The 17552-nt window shown below is 35.9% G+C and overlaps 1 long non-coding RNA gene across 16 annotated transcripts in view; it reads right to left on the minus strand.

Annotated features, from left to right (window-relative positions):
- Nucleotides 1-17552, minus strand: part of LOC116076569 — an 89161-nt gene that overhangs the window by 27280 nt on the left and 44329 nt on the right. For all 16 annotated transcript variants that reach the window (XR_004112981.1, XR_004112979.1, XR_004112982.1 and 13 more), the window contains one exon: nucleotides 1045-1249. This is a non-coding gene — a long non-coding RNA (uncharacterized LOC116076569). The remainder of the gene's footprint in view (nucleotides 1-1044; nucleotides 1250-17552) is intronic.

The raw sequence follows: 17552 nt of genomic DNA on the forward strand, positions 1-17552 counted from the left end.
TACACACACAAGCTCCAAATCTGATTTTTAGAAAGTGTTGTTGGGTTTAAAAATGACTATTCCGACAAAAGACAAGAGTAATAGGCAAAAGTCAAATTATTGCTTTTTGTCATGATAAAATGGCCTGGATCCAGGGGTCGTAAAAGAGCCTTAATGTACGTCCTCAATTCTATTGCATATCCATCACCAGGATAATTATGGCGGTGGTGTGACACAGCATAAATAAGTCAACCTTGCCTTTTGCAGAGTCTTGAGACCCTCCCTCCTCCTTTGTACTCAGATAAAGTGCATGGGCATATTCACAAAGGCGCATGGCTCTCCTCATCAATATTCACACTCATTAATTAACAATATGTGAAGGCTATAATTCGAGAAACACCCCAGAGCTTGAATATTCAATCAAACCAAGCAAATCACAAGGAAAGGAAAATATAGTTAGGACAATCATGGACCAGACTGATAATAGACAGCAGCACACTGTTTCGGGAAATATTTTGAGAGGAGGAGAGGTTACTTAGTTTGTGGGTTCTACAAAGCCCACTCCTCTCCAATTTGATCCCTTCTTCAAACTAAGATAGGCTCTACATATTCTACAGCAGCATTTATCCTTTTCTCTCTCTTCTGACTAAAGTTGATACATAAAAGAAGGTAAAACAACAGCTTTTATATAGTTAAGGAAAAAATGAACCGACAGTGTTCCACAATATAAATATTCAATTGATATCTACTACCGGAGACTTATTCCAAAAATGATTTTAAAAAATTAGCTAGATTTTTAAAAAGGCAAAATGTTGTTCTCTAATCCATCCTCGGTATCAAGAGATACTTAATTATATTTTTAAATCTTCAGATTTCTGAAAAATAAAATCTTAACGCTTTCAGAGAATGTCATCTACGTGATCAAAAAAATACAGATCTTTTAATAAAGCATTTCAGTCAAAAAAAAAAAAAAAAAAAAAAACAGAAAGGAAGCCACCGGACTACCACACAAAAATCTTACTAAGACAAATATGGATATAGAAGTATAAAAAAAAAAAACCATACCTTTGGCTGAGTAAGTTTACAGTTTCTCATCTCAGCTCTCCAGCTTTGCCATTCCACCTGAAGCAGAAGTCGACTCCGATTCCCTCAGGATCCTGGTGACAATGCCATCATACCACTGGTAAATTTTTCGATTAAACTTTGCAGATGTGGTAGCAACTTTGCTAATTATGATATTAGCCAGCTGGCAGGGACAATCAGTCACCCGCTGTAAGGAAGCCAGACAAAGAGACATCTAATCATTGCAAACCAGGGCAGATAAATTTTGTTCCCTTCTCACAGAATCTATCCCTGCTGACCCTTTCCTCAGCCATCGACTGTCAAATTTAGATTCTGCAAGCTCCCGAGCTTCCCTTTATCCCTGCTTCAGATCTGAAACTCCTGGTTATCAGGGAGACACGCGTCACTAGCTGTCTCAGCGCAGGAAAGCAATCAGGTGAATACGACTTATTATCTTGCATTGCTTTCTGAGGGCTGACAAGATTGATTTGAGACCAAGAACACATTCACATCTCAGACATGTAGTTCCGAGGGTTTTGAGTTCAGACAACAATCTAGGTGCAAAGTTACAATAGAGGAACAAACCACAGCCTCAATAGCTAAGGCAACAGCGTTAAAAACATTTATACAGATTTCAAAGTCCCCATCGGAGTTTCCCTTTTCGGATGCCCTTCTGTTTTTCCTTTCCTACCCCATTCTGCCTTAGGAATGTGTCTAAGAGCAGCGTCACCTGAGGAATCTGGCTTTGTAACAGGGTAGCTTGAGATCAACCCTGTGGAAGCAATGTTCTGACATGAAGTACTATATACCCATTCTCTTAGCATATGAGAACATCACAACAGGGTGCAAAGTCTCCACACTGGGTTTATTTACCCTAAGACCTAGGAGAATCAGCAGGTATAGTGTAACATGACGTAAAGCTATTCTCTGGGAATAAGAAGATATATGCATTTGAGGTGGCATTTGGGGGTGCTCCAAAATCCCACCAGAATTAGATAGAGAGGTCTCAGAAATGTTTGCAATTTATTTATATATTCATATCTACGTGGTCTAGGTTTCTTCTTGAGAGCAATATAATCTTTAACCTTGATCTCTTGAGGCTGGCATTTACAAAAAGAGTGAATCATAAAAAGCAAAAGAACAAAGATGCTGGAAATGTCCAAGGATAGAAGTTTGTCTGTCATGGCTCAGTTTCAAGGAGAAAAGCTTTGATAATCACTTTCAATATGCTTTGTGTAGAACTGTGCTCTGGTTCACTGCAACAGTTGTGGCAGCTGCTTGAGGTCCTAGCACCTAGCAGTTATGTACATTTATGAAGAGTGGCTACCTAGCCTAGGTACATCATCTTAACAATGCAGAGATTCACTCTTCAGGGCCCTGTATGGGTGAACATGTATTAATTACTCATGTATTTGAAAGTATATTTTTAAATGATAAAAAGACAATTCCAAAAAAGCAAGCCAAGTGTTTCAGTAATTCTCCCCTGAAATGATTTCAACTGAGGAAGTTACAATTTGTCTAAGAGACCTTGACTCAGACTAAGGATGTGGTTTTTCTCTTAGAAAATTCAAAGAGAATGAAATATGCTGTAGAACCTATAGGAAATGGAATGAAATTCATTGTCTCTAAAGAAAGAAACTCATAAATAAAAGTTGGCATTTGTTCATAGGTAGTCACGATGTGATCATGAGGAAGACGACGAAAATTGACTTTGGGGGATGAAAACTTCTGATGATGATGCGTACCGAGATGTCTAGAAGGAACAATGCTCTCCTAATAGGGACAGCAGTTTCCCTCATCATCCATGGCATGTGGGGGGAGGGGTTTCAAGAGCCACATTGGTCAAGTCAGTGTTCATGTATATCCCATGCAGCTCTTCTCTATATTCTCAATTACAGTTAAGATAATACACTGGAGGTGCCATGTTAAATACCTGCATGTCTCTAATTCTGATATCACTACTTTTCCCCTGAATATTTCACCCTGTGAGTAGTTGAATCCACAGTCACAAAACTAGATGATGTGCAACAGCAAGCATACTACAGGACATGAGAAAGGATTTTCTCTTTCACCATTGTGACTGTTTATCCTCAACACGAAATAAAAGACCGCACGGCAATCAGGTTGAGTACATGGTAGGACTTCAGTGTTAGCATTAATACATGTAAAATGCTTTGAAGGTGTCCTAATCTTCATTATTATATAACTTAACTATTACTCATAATTATCATATAAATAATTCTTACATGTTTTGGGATTCCCTATCAATCATTACCCAATCCCTATGATATTCGTTAAAGGTGATATTTTGAAACAAGGAACATGCAGTATTTTCAACTCAAAACACCATGTATAGATATGACAAAGATTGCAGAAATTGCACAACGTAAAAAATTCAACAATCTTTTAATATCCCCCTAAATATACTTTCAGTCACAAATTAAAACTTGACCTAGACAACATGTTATCCAATACACAGGACTGGTTTAAAGGGCTACAAAGCTGTCTTTATCCATGTAGATAGGAATTTCCAGAAACACACACCATGGTCAATGCACAGAGAATGGACAGCACTTAGAGAAGCCACATGATCCTCTTTGCTCGACAATCACATTGCCGAGTTTGACATTTGCTCACTTCTGTTCTCCACAGCCACAAAGCCTGACTCAGAGCAGAACCATCTCGTGACTCTCCGCATCATAGACTGCTGTTAGATAAACATGACACATGCATGTGGGATGTTCTTAGAGGTGGAAGCAGCGGAAGCAGTCGAGGAGGACAAGCCACTCTCCTAGGATGAGATCCCCTTGGGGTCTACACAAGCCACTAAGCCTGACTCTGCTGCAGATGCTCTTGCCTGTGTGCGCTGAATCCTCTCCCACTGGCTCTTGGGTCAGCTCCCTCTACCTAGCCCTCTGATGGCTTGAGTATATTTAATTACATCACAACCATCAATAATATTATATATGTATATATATATCCATATACCTATACCTATAAAACATATATATACTGTATATACATATAGAATTTATATATGTGTTATGCATATATAAGTTCAGCCTTTCTGAACATTAAGCATATAAGTGAATTCCCTCCTCTGCCTGTCTTTATCCGGGGGGTGGGGGGGTCCGAGGTTCTATCTCCTTTCCATTCTTAGGTCTTAATTTATTACATCTGAGACTTTGGGAAAGTTATGAAACCTCATTAAGACTGTTAGACAACAATAACATATTGTAATACACAACAAAGGCTGCAGATAATACATGCCAACTGCTTAGCATACTGTAGATACCCAATAAACGCCCTAGCCCTAGCCCAGCAGCAAAAGAATCACTGGGAATCAACCCAGTTTTTGAAAAAGCGGCAAAAGCCTCCTGGTTAAGCTTCATGAGTGGACTCAAAGCCTGCCTTTCTCCATTGATTAATAACAACAATAATAGAAGTGATAATATCTACCTCAATAAGGAATAAGAATTAAAGGAGTAATTACCACTACCGCATAGTAAATGATGTTGCCAAATATTACTGCTCTGCCTTCTAGGCTAATTGGTTAGTAATTTGCTGTTGTTTAACTCATTTCAGTCAAAACAAATAAGGACTTTGAATGTGAAAACCTGGGAATACACATACATACACACACATACAGACACAGCCAATTATATGGCATATATATGTATATACATATACACACACATATGTATGTGTGTGTGCTTGTGTGTATGTACAATACACATGTTATATATCTACATATAGTCACATATGATTGATGATGCATGGGAAAAAACCCAGATGTAGCACTATTTGTAGGAGAAAAGGTGTACCAGAATAATACCATGAGGTTACTAAAATAAATGAAGACATTCTGAGATGAAGTTGTTTCTACGATACATTTTCAAACAGACAGCACAAAGTCATATGTCTTATATATAGTTCTATTGAATGATAAATATATTGTATTTAATTCATATATTGAGATACTATCTGTAAAAGTTATGCCAGGAATTGCTCATTATGGATGTCTGAATAAGGAAAGGTCTTGGAATAGAAAAAATTACTTTTCATAGTATATACTTTCCTGATTTATAATTTTCAATATAGACAGATATAGGTATAGTGATCTAGGTATAGATATATAGATACATAAATGTAAATGCTTTACAATGTCATAGTTGTATACACACATACATGTAGCTTTAAAAATATTAACATATGTAAAAATAACTTTGTAAAGAAAGCCCATCATTCCTGCTTGAATGAGTAGTTGGTTTCTGTAAAAATCTATACAAGTAGTTCTAGAAATTTCCATTTTCCCATAGCTCCAAATGGTCATCACATCTTTTGTGTGGCTGAGTAATACTCAGGGACGGCACAGTGGCCTTTTATGTTCACTTGTGCCTTAATCACACCTTACTACCTCTTGCTTCCAGTCCTCATTTCAATACTACCTTCAACACCATTTGTTGAATTTTTTGTTGTTGCTGCTGTTGTTTTAGAGCAGGTTTTCTTCATGTGCTAAATTTCAAAATGTTGGCATGCCCTCAGTATCTCCTCTTTTCAAGTATGCCTTCTTTAGACAAAATTTACTGCAGAGTGAGACATTCGAGCTATATTCCCATGTTCTATCCAATTCTAGAGTCCTATCAAGTAAGGACCTCTCTTCTCATGTACAAGTATACAAATCTTTGTCAGAGAAAGACATCAAAATGTCTACATGCCAGAACAATATAGAGCTTAGGGCTTCTAGGGCAGCAAAAGAAGCCATATAACACATGTTCTCTGTATGTAATAAAGTGTGAACTGTTGATAATGTCAAAGTTTGCCATGTGCTTAAAAACCAAGGTATGCCTTTGCTTCCCAAATACACAAATCTGACAATGTATGCTCATTACAAATATCATCTCAAGGTCCCCTGATACTTGCCCAAGAATATATAAAGGGTCACCTTTTTCCCCATTCAAAAAAATATGTTTCTTAATTTCTGCAGGTCCAACTACTAATTAAACTGCCTTGGGTATGGCAATGCTAGCCATCAGAATATCTGCATTGGTAAGCAGCTATGGCCTAGGGCAGCCCATTGCTTTGATTACCTTATTGTAACCTGTCCACAGAACATACGAAAGAAAGGCAATTGACAAATGCATTAGCTCATAGGCTAGATGATAAGGTCAATAGCTGAATGTACTTGATAACTAATGGGTTGTCTTATCAGCAAGCGGCACTGTCACTGCCTTTCCAATTCATTCTAAATAGCAGTTGATATCTAGTGCTCTAGTAGAGTATGAAAACTTAATCTAAGAAGTGGACTCAGTTCCATATGGCAACTGATGGCGTGCATCTCCCATTTGCCTGTTCCTATCAAATTTAAATGGTAATGGAAAACTCTGTGACTATTGGTAAGGTGTGGATTTCAATTCAGTGGTTTTGGATGGAGCTTGACATTCTACATTCCCATCAAGCTCATTGGTGATAACAGATATCCCAGCTGGTGGCCATGGATACCAAAGCTATATTCTACTGTGGACAGTAAAGGGAATAAGAATGACATGCTTGGTAACAAACATGGGAATATTGAAGTGTAAACTCATGCAAGATCAGAGAACATCTTTTCTCCTTTATCTCTTACTTTGCTGAACAGAACTTAGCCATTTTCAGTCCTGAGATTCAGTGTAAATGTGCGATCAAAGAACAATTTTTTAGTTTATTCTGTTTTAGTTAACTCCTAGCAGATGCAAAGGAAAGAAAAACAATAGGTTATATAATTCCTCATGGGGCTGGCGAAATGGTTCAGCGGGTAAGAGCACTGACTGCTCTTCCGAAGATCCTGAGTTTGGATCCCAGCAGCCACATGGTGACTCACAACCACCCATAATGAGATCTGACGCCCACTTCTGGTGCATCTGAAGACAGCTACAGTGAATTACGCTAGAGCAAGTGGGGCCGTCCTGAGTTCAATCCCAGCAGCCACATGATGGCTCATGGCCATCTGTACAGCTACACTGTACTCATACACATAAAACAAATAACTAAATCTTTATAATTCTTCATGAAAAGGAGGGTGGCATCTTCAAAGCATTTTTATCAGAGAAAACACAATTTTTTTTAAATTATTTTTAAGAATCTGGATCTATTTTCTTTCTTGTAACACAGGTATACAGTTATAGTTTATATTCATCATGTTTGGCCCAATAACAAAATAAGGCATTAACATAATCCTTTCACAATGATCCCTATGCTTTTCTTGCACAACCAAATATTCATATCTTTTCCTTATACAGCTACCTAAACCTAAATGGTTTAATCAGTCAGACCATTGTAAGCGGATACAGCATAGCTTGTAATAATTCTGGAAGCATTTGCTAAGCCCCTATGATTATTTATTTATTTATTTATTTATTTATTTTTGCCAAGAATTAATTCCCTTGATTCATTTGAGGGTAATTGTTTTAAAAAGAGGTTGGGAAATATAATACTCTAAATGTAAAAGTCTAGCATTCAGGTAAAATTTTACAAGAGGATATATAATTTGATTCAATGTTTAGATTTTGTTTCCCTTTTCAGGATTTCTTCCACCAACATCCATAAGAAAACCTTTATAACATAGCCAAGAGTAACAGAGACTCAAAATATACTTGTAGACAATGGTGTCCTTGAAACAATACTTAGCTTAATAATAGCAGTGTATTCTGATATGTAAAATCTTCATATTATTTATTTACAATTATTTAGTAGATTTCATGACTTCTATTTGTACGTCTGTCTGTCTGTCTAGCTAGCTAGTCTGCTTTGCAGATTCCACCATCTCTGCCTTCTGAGCACTGGGAACACTCATACCATTAGAGGAGGTTGTAGGATTTGAACTTTGATCCCTGGGAATACAGGCAGGCCTTCACACCCACCAGACAAGTGGTAGAATCCGAATCCCAGTCCTCATTGCTATACTTCAGGTACTTTCCCAAGTGAGTCATCTTCCCAGAACCACCATGATGTTTTAACTGGTTCTTCATGCTTATAGTGTTGAAAACAACAATCACTTGGCAATTGCTGGGACCTGAATCTGGTCCTCTGAAAGTCCGTGAGTACAAACAACGTTCAAGGAGTGATGCTACAAAGTGACCGCCACAGACCAAAGGGACAGCCAGGAAGTCTATGCAAGGGCATGCTAGTGTCAGTTCTTCAGGAGAAACAATTTCTCCACCAACAAGTTCAATACAAATGTTTTCTTTAGCATCCTTTCTGGATAGAAAGGCAAAGGTCCAGAGACTTAGTATGATAGATGTCAATTTCACAGCTCAGCTCCTATAGGAACTAATAAAAAAGCAAGCTAGGAATGAAGTAGGTCAGAACTGATAAGCACATGGGCCTGTGTAGGACATTGTTTATCATTTTTAATACAAATTCTAAAGTAGAAAGTTGACTTATCCATTATACTTATTTTTTTTAGTATTACACCAGTCTGAAGAGTCACTCAACACACTTTCAGAAACATCTATCACAAGAAAGTACAACACAAAACCCAGTAATTGTAATCTGTCTTGTCTCATCTCTTGTGGGAAAGGCCAAATAAAGCCTTTAAGAAGTTCAAATAGCTGAAAATCTTTATAGTCTGGAATATGGGCATTCTATTTTACTATTATAAAAGTATGGTGTGTGATTTATGAAACCAAGCAAGCTAAGACGAAGGAAACTAAGCAAAATGCACTTAAATCTCTTATCTATGCTTGCCTGGGTACTAGGTCTTTTCTTTCAAGTTGGACCAGTAATTATCTAAATAAATAACACTGTATGGCAATCGGTAGCAAGATAGACCTAGTAGATACAAGAGGGAGGCTATCTTCGGTTTATCTCTGAGCAGTTGTGCCTACAGAAAAATTGGGTAATCTTTCATATCTCCTTCCTGCAGAGTTATTCTAAGAGAAATAAAAACTGTCTTGAAATATCCAAATTCCAAGTTGGATATCGCACAGGAGCTTGAGGGTGGACCACAGCTATGCATGCTATAAAAACAATATTGTAATCGTGATCATGAGTCAAGTCCTGTGTAAATTTTGTTTTATCTTTTTGTGTGTCTAAGAAAAACATATATTCTGACAAACCACTAAGAGTTATCCATAGATTTAGTTCACATATGTTGGCATAAAGTCTGCGTTAAACAGAGCAGACAGAGCAGACAGAGTAGACAGCCATATAGCCATTTTCCTCTCTGAGAGACATTTGCATAACTCTCAAAGGCCTCTGGCTTTTAGGAGCCATCAATTCCTTGCTCAGCTGGAATTATTCTGACAGCATTGACATTACATTATCATCACAAGATCATGTTATACTTAAAGAAAAGTGAAGATCCATGGGAATTAAAAGTAAAAATAATATGAATTTTGAAAATGTTAGATTAATATCAAGTAATTTACATCAAAAATTGACAACTAAGAGTTCAATTAGTCACCACTTGGTGTGTTTTCAAGGACATGGAGAAACCAAAACAGAAATCATTTTTTAATATTTCTCAGTATGTCTTTACTCTCAATTCATACATACCAGAACATACATATTTTATTTTAAAGACATATATTGGGAGGAAAGATATTTTAGCATTGTATCTTGAAACTGATTTTGTTGTACAATTTGTTCTGATTAAAATAATTGTCTCTGCAACCCAGATTTCCTCATTCTCATAAAAGGGGAATATTTTTTTTTTGATGTTCATATTTTTTTGGTAGAATTTTTAAGTAGGTTGTTTTCTCCCTACAATGTGGTTTATTAATAAGCTTTAATGATGTTATACCAACTTATGTAATTGCAAGACTGATGATTGTCATTTTCCTTACATGTGACACTATTCCATGAAATACATACATGCCAGTTGGCACCTAAATACTCTTAAATCTTCTAGTCGTGTCCAGAGTAGTGAATTAAATTGCATTTTTTTTCTTTTTCAAGAAAGCTCACTATGCCACAAAGGGGAAAGAATGAGGCTTTTAATCTGAGTTTTAGTGGCAAGGTTTTGTTTGCTTGTTTGTGTAACTGTGGATTTATTTGAGGAATGCCGGCTAGAGCTCGAGTCTGGAAGACTGCATTAAGAAGAAAGATAAAACAGATGCAATACACTGCTAAGATCAAAGAGTCCCATCAATTCATTCCCAGAGTCAAAATCCAGCCGAGCCTCCGAGCCCTGTCTGCATAATAAGAAAGGTTGACTAAAACATAAGGATTAAACAGATGAGCTGTCTCCTGCAGATGCAAGGGTCGGAAGCCCCACTGAGACCCTTGTAAAGATACATTGGAAGCTCACACCTGCTCCTCCTACCAACCTACAGGACATTAATGTGGCCTGAAGACATAGCTAGCTTTAAAGAAAGGCAAGTGTGCCCAGTATACTTCGCTTTATTCTTCCAAACAATTTCATCCCAGGCAAGTGACAAATTAATAAATGGCTTCCATTTCTCCAAGGTGACTTATCCAGAGCTTTCAAAAGAAGAGAGGAAATAGATGATGAACTGTGCTTAGTGGGAGTTGACTGTCTCATGGACTTCATTCTCCTCAAATTAACAGTGGTTTTTAAAAGACAATCATACAAACATTGGCCAATGGAATTTTGTTTTACAACCTCAAAAAGTATTACTTTTCAGTCACATGAACAACACCTCAAATGTGCTATAACCACATTGTCAAATTCTACTTATGGCAACATAGATCATGTAACTTAGTTCTATGAACACAGTACAGGAATTAAAAATCCTTAAGAGCCCGTGCCTGTGTTGTTTATCCTAATGTCCTGACCACAACACTTGGCTTGCAACTATTGATGAATTATTCTAAATATTAAAGTAATTTTCTTTCATAAAAACTAAACTACTTTTAGAAAGTAGTTTTAAGCAAGCTAGGTCTTTAGCAAGATAGAAGGACAAGGGGGAGACACTGTTGTCTTATCAGATTAATTTCAAATGGCATCTAGAAGCTCTAACTTTGGTGTTAACTTTCTCAAGCACTCAACATCTCGACTTAAATATGCAGTCACCACTCTCAAATAAATGGCAGTCATTTGCTTTTGTTGTAGTCACCAAAATAAGGAACATCCAATTAGAAGCTAGAACAACATGGTCTCCCTGGAGTGTGGTTAAAAGTACAGGATTCCACTTGCTGTTGACATTACCTTTCCTTTCCTATTTCAACCATGTTTACAGAATGTTGGTTGTCGAAAACAATGTACAGGACTTAGAGAAGAATTATACACGAATTACAAGCAACAATGTGAAAAAAAAAGAGATACCTACAATAGTGAGCTCATTGTGGATATACAGAGGTCACATGTCAGAAGTGAGATTAGGTTTAGGATCTTGTTAATGAAAGACAGGTAGAGAAGAGAGTCACCTTTTCAAGGGTGGAGGGGAAAGAAATGGAATGGACTAGACTCTACTATGTGTGAGTAGATAACTCTGTTTGTCTAGAGAGCAGTGAAAGAGAGAGGTGCCCATAGAAAAGATTACAAAATTCAATGCAAGGAGTCTTCAATTATTCTATCAGCAAATTAAATTTTCTTTCCCACTCTTTTTCCAAATGCAGACGTAAGAATCACCTGGCATGCATTCTGCTCCAACTCTGAAGTTATCAGAGCCACTTCAGACATCGAGACTCTAAATCACTGGAGGTAATTCATAGAGACTAGAGATTTGAATACATTTATAGAATACATTATTTTAATTTCTCTGAGTATTTTGGAAGATGAGAAATAAAGGAGGGACAAGAGAGACTGAGCAAAAAGTTAAAACCCAACTCCTTATTTTTATTTAGGAATATAGTAGCAATAATTAGTTTTGCTCAAAGTAAACACTAATATTTTTATTTTTTTTCCTAAAAGCATAAGCCAAAATCTCATCAATTTTTTTATTAGAATGTTGTGGATTATTTCCAAGAATGACTTTCAACTAATATCAGCAAAACATTTTCATTAAGCCATCTCAGAATATCTTCTATTCTGCTTCTGCTAACTCTAACCCAGTTGCTACTTTCAGAAAATATAGGTTAACTGACCATTCCAAAAAAAAAGTTAAGTTGGATGACAACTAAAAAAAAAAAAAAAATAGCAAAGTATCCACAAAATTCACTTTGTTATAAGAAAAGGTATAATATTTAGTACTGGTGAAGATCCTGGAAGGGAACAACCCATTGGCACTTAGCTTGATTTCTTATGTCAACTGTCACTTGACAGCAACAATAAAACAGCGAGTATGGTCCACTTAGAAAAGCAGCTACAGAGTCACATAATAATACACAATAGATGACAAGGGTATTCATCCATGTGACATGGGAGACAACACATACAGAAGTTAGGCAAGGGAGACATCAAGGAACATGCATATTATTAACATCTATGCAGTTATAACCTCGTATTCTGAAAAAAAAATCTGTGCTGCTGTGAAACAATATTTAAGATGAACCACTGATTTAAAAGAATAAATTAGACTGCAATATGTCATCTGACTTTTAAGGTAAACAGTGATGTGTTCGCAAGAATATTAATGGCTCAGCTTTAGTTTTCAGAAAATCCTCCACTCGCAGTGGACATAAAAAATAGAACAATATTAAGACTTTCCACTTTACATATTACAATATCATTTTAATATCCAACCAATGAAAAATGCTCTCATTTTAAAAAGGAACTTAAAAGAAAAAAAAGCATGTTAACTTTCAAGTAGTTTAAAAATGTATAGCTATTTGAAAAAATAAATTAAATGTTCATCACAGATCTTTAATATTTTCAGGCAATTGTGTCACAAGGATGGTTATAAGGGAATATATTGCTCTTGCTTAATTAAGCCTCATATTTTAATGCAACTACAGCCTTGAAAAATCATTTAGAAAAGTTAATGGGTACATACGCTACTTCAACATTCAAAGAGCCTTCTTTCTTAATTGGTCTATCAGTCTTTACATTGATGGAAAAGACTTAGAATTCTCAAGAACTAGAATTTGAAGTAAATACCTACAACTTGTGCCTGAATTCCTAGACTAAATTCTGTCATATAACCATTGGATGAATAAGCTTATCCTCTACTTGTTCCTTGACTTAACATGATGAGGCATCTGGTTCTTGTGGAATATTCTAGCTCAAAAAGGAAGCAGTTAATATCAATTCATTCTAAAAAGGATGCCCCATAGATAAAATTGAAATCAGTAATTTTACATGGGCAAGAAGGATCTTTCTCCATACTCATCATAACAAGCCTAAAGAAACATAATTAATTTATAAATTTTAAGAGTTAGAAAAATGTCTTTGGTAAATTTAAATATTTTCATAAAGAATTTCATTCTGCCATGATATTCTCAATTTCCCCCATATTTCCAAGTAGTTGATTTTAATCAAAGTTTAGTTTAACTTCAATGTTAAGAAACATAAAGCAAAAGTTAAATTATCAAACAGTTATCACATAAATTAAATCAAATTCTAAAATATTTTTAATATAATAGCACAGCGGTTATACATACACTCCTCAATGGCTGTTCAAGAAAAGGAAGATCTTCACTAGGCCACATCAAGAGACGTTGACAATAAAGGTATGACAGCAGGATTCTATAGGGTAGGACCACAATATTCACACTGCCCCAACATAAATTACTTTTAAAGTCGTATTTTAAAAGGTGGGCATACTTGAGCAAGTGCTCTTCACTCATTGAATTCTTGTATAAAATTGTTCTTCTATAAATGTAAAATTAGAAGGTCGAGTGAAATGAGAAGTCATAACGGAGGTGTCTAGTCACACATGATAAATGGAAATAGTCACCCCTAGATTCGGATGACTTAGCCACAGAGCTATTAAAAAGTGGACGTCATATTGTTTAACCGGACTTTCAAAAAGTATTAGAATCTCTGGATGTTCTGCATATATTTAAATACTTTTCAGCTTCATTGATGCCCCTTGTTTCCCACTTACCCCACTTCTGGGATTTATCACTCTACATCATATATTGATAAAGATTAGACCTATAACATACAGCATCCCATAGCCCATATCAGTAGCTCAAGATACATTAGTTGCTATGTGCTTTGTTAATGGAGAACTTTCTGAGAACTTAAAACTCACTCACAGATGTGCATGGGAACCCATCATTGTTTACCTTAAAGTCAGATGACATGCTCCAATCTAATTTGCTCTTTCAAAATAATGGTTTATCTTGCATATCATTTCACATATTTTTCCCACAGAATTTGAGATTATCTTTGCATGGATGTTAATAGTCTCCATGTCCTGATATCTTTCTTCCCTTACTTCTGCACTTACAAATTGTCTCCCATGTTTCTGTAAGTGAATGCGTACATGAGTGTGTGCTTTCTGTTATCTGTCTATTGTATATGTTATGTAAGTCCATAGTTGCTTTTCTAGAACTTTCATCTAGTTTACTGTCAGAAAGGTGGGTGGTCACTTAACAGATATTTGAAGACTTGTACCACATACCGTATACAATACTGGGTGCAATGTTAGTTGATAAAGACAGAAGATAGTTAAATAGGTACTATTCTAAGAATGCATAGATTGATTCCTTTTTGTGTTTCTGTCTGTCTTTCCTTCCCTCCCCTCCCCTCCCCTCCCCTCCCCTCCCTTTCCCTTCCCTGCCCTGCCCTTTCCTTTTCTTTCCTTTCCTCTCTTCTTAGAGAAAAAAAAAAGGTTGCGATATTTTCTAACAATGTTTCTCCACCTACCACTGTTTGGTTCACTATCCCAAGTCAACTTGTTTCTAATGTCTCTTAATTTCCCCCTATGATAATACTATGACAAGGTATGCATTTTTATGGTATAAGCAACATCTCTTAGATGTTCAATTAATGATCACTGAGAGCAAGGAAGAAAAATAAAAACATATTATTGCCTGATCAAGCTCTACCCTAATCATTAAAATATTAGACTGAAAGTAGATCCAATTGAATTTTAAATATAAATTGCATAAATCACATCAGAAACATTAACTATTCCCCATAGTATTGTGATATTTCAAATTAACTTTCCATTGATCTTGCTTTACTTTTGCTCTAACTTAAGCATGCTCAAGTAGGCTGGGGGGCCCATGTCAGAGCATAAGCTGTAGGCTGGGGGGGCCCATGTCAGAGCATAAGCTGTAGGCTGGGGGGCCCATGTCAGAGCATAAGCTTTGAAGGCTGTGATTATTTACTTGCTTAAAAGTTTTGATAGAAGCAAAAACTCTCGAAGTACTGAAATTTGTCTAGCTCTACAGTGTTTGCTCTGCTGAAAAATGTTTCATTTTTCTCTTGCAATGCTATTTCTATCTCATCACCAACAGAAGAATCCATTAGCTTCATTATTAATTCATATTTTACTTAATTTTTGGAAGACCCTTGTTTGTCTCACTGAGATCAGCTCTCACTGTGTGTGTTCCATAAAATATAATCAATCTCTATTATGGTCATGAAAATGGTATTTGTCACTTTGCTGAAAAAAAAATCAATATATCATCCAAGGCTGAACAGGCATTTAATGCAATGAATTGAAGACTATTAGAGAAATTTAGCTTGCCAAGAGTTTAGGACAAACTAATCGAAATCCAGAAAATTCACTGAAGGGTTTGCTGATGAAATACACAGATATGCCATATAAATTAATACTGGGGCATTAGAATAACCTGTCATTTCTAATCCTGATGAGAAAATGGATTTAGACAGTCAAATCTCCAAGGGTTATCATTTAAAATTGAGAAAAGAAGTGAAATTCACATATCATACACCATTTTTGTGAACAATGCTGATAAATAATAAAAAGCTTCATTTCAGTTTTCTATAAAATCTATTGGACAGAGAAATAATTGTAAAATTGCAAAACCAGAAATGTTATTGCCTATAGGCATATTGTCATGTAGAAGTTTCTTGGCTCTGAGATCTGGAAAGATAGATCAGTCAGTAAAATGTTTGTTATACAAGAATGCTGAGCCAAGGTTGAAAATCAGAGTCCATGTAAAGAGGCTGAATGTGATGACACTTGCCAGAAATCCCAAGAGGTAGGTGAGCAGAGATGGACAGATTCCAGCAGCTTACTGGTCAGGCAGTCTAGCCTGCTTGCTGCATTCTAAGCTAGTGAGAGGTGCTATCTCAAACAAACAAAAATGTCAATGTAAGACTAAAATTGTCCTTTGGCCTCTGTAAGGATATGCATGCATGCAAACACATGCTAACACATCAATACATACATAATCAATCAATTAATTATGTTTTCTCTGAGTTTTGAGAAACTGTACATTATAGATCATAAATGATCTTAGAAACTTGTAGATCCTGAAGAATCTAGACCTACACTCTACTCGGACATACTCTTGACTTTATCCTTCTGGCTTCTACTTCATTACATTCAGCAAAGATGAAGTTGGTACCCACTTTCCTTAGATATCTTGTTTACAGAATCACTCTTGTAATTAGAAGATTACAAGATTGTACAAGAGGATTGGCATTAAGCTAAAAACCTGCCATTTTAAAATACAGCTACTCATTAATTCTAGTCTTTCATTGTAACTTCAGAAACTGGGTATATTATTTGGGCATTAGATCAGCTACTCAGAGGTTTAAATCAAGTGTGATTTCTCCTGACTCTTTGCTTGACACCACCTACCAAGATTTTTTTTAACATACTACTTACTGATAAGCCAGGTTCCTCATAGTCTTTGCTTAGAAAACTGGTCCTTAAGAATCCAAATAAGGGTTTTGGGTGTGCTAAATATCATCTTGTTGGTTTAGATGAAGTGTTCCAAAAGCTAATATATTAAATACATACATTGTAGGGGTTTAATCATAAAGGAGTGGCCTGGTTAGGCTAGGCACCCATCATGGATTCAGTTATTAATATATGTCATACTCTATAGAGCAATAGTTCTCAACCTTCCTAACACTATGACACTTTAATGCAGTTCCTCATGGTGTGGTGATCCCCAACCATAAAATTTTTGTGTTGCTACTTCATAACTGTAACTTTGACACTGTTATGAATTATAATTTAACTACCTGTGTTTTCCAATGGTCTTAGGTAACCCCTGTAAAAAGGTCATTCAACCCTCAAAAGGTCACAACCTATAGTTGAGAACCTCTGTTCTATAAGTTTTCAACTCCCAAATAAACATCCCTGTTTCCAAATTAAATAACTCTGCTTTTAATCTTATTATAATTAATTATTTCATTTCACCTTCTAAATAGCACCCATTCCTACAGGAGACAATTAAAGTACAGTAAGACAGACATTATGTCTTGGCCAATATAATGGAAAACATTCAGGATCAGGTGTCTTAGAGAATTCAAATCCTATATTCTTTTTTTTTTTTAAATGAATCTGCATTGAGATTTTAATTTGGGATTAGAAGGCATAAACAAGAACATAATGGTACAATTAAAATAGTCTTTCCTTGAATAGAAAATGGAGACAAAATTGCTACTATTAATTAGCATTCTTTGGGCTCCTTTTTTAAAAACTTCCATTCAATTTAGTTAACTAGAAAATTCTGTTGTTTAAATAACACGTGGT

Source organism: Mastomys coucha, unplaced genomic scaffold, assembly GCF_008632895.1.
Source record: "Mastomys coucha isolate ucsf_1 unplaced genomic scaffold, UCSF_Mcou_1 pScaffold4, whole genome shotgun sequence".
In the NCBI taxonomy this organism is placed as follows: domain Eukaryota; kingdom Metazoa; phylum Chordata; class Mammalia; order Rodentia; family Muridae; genus Mastomys; species Mastomys coucha.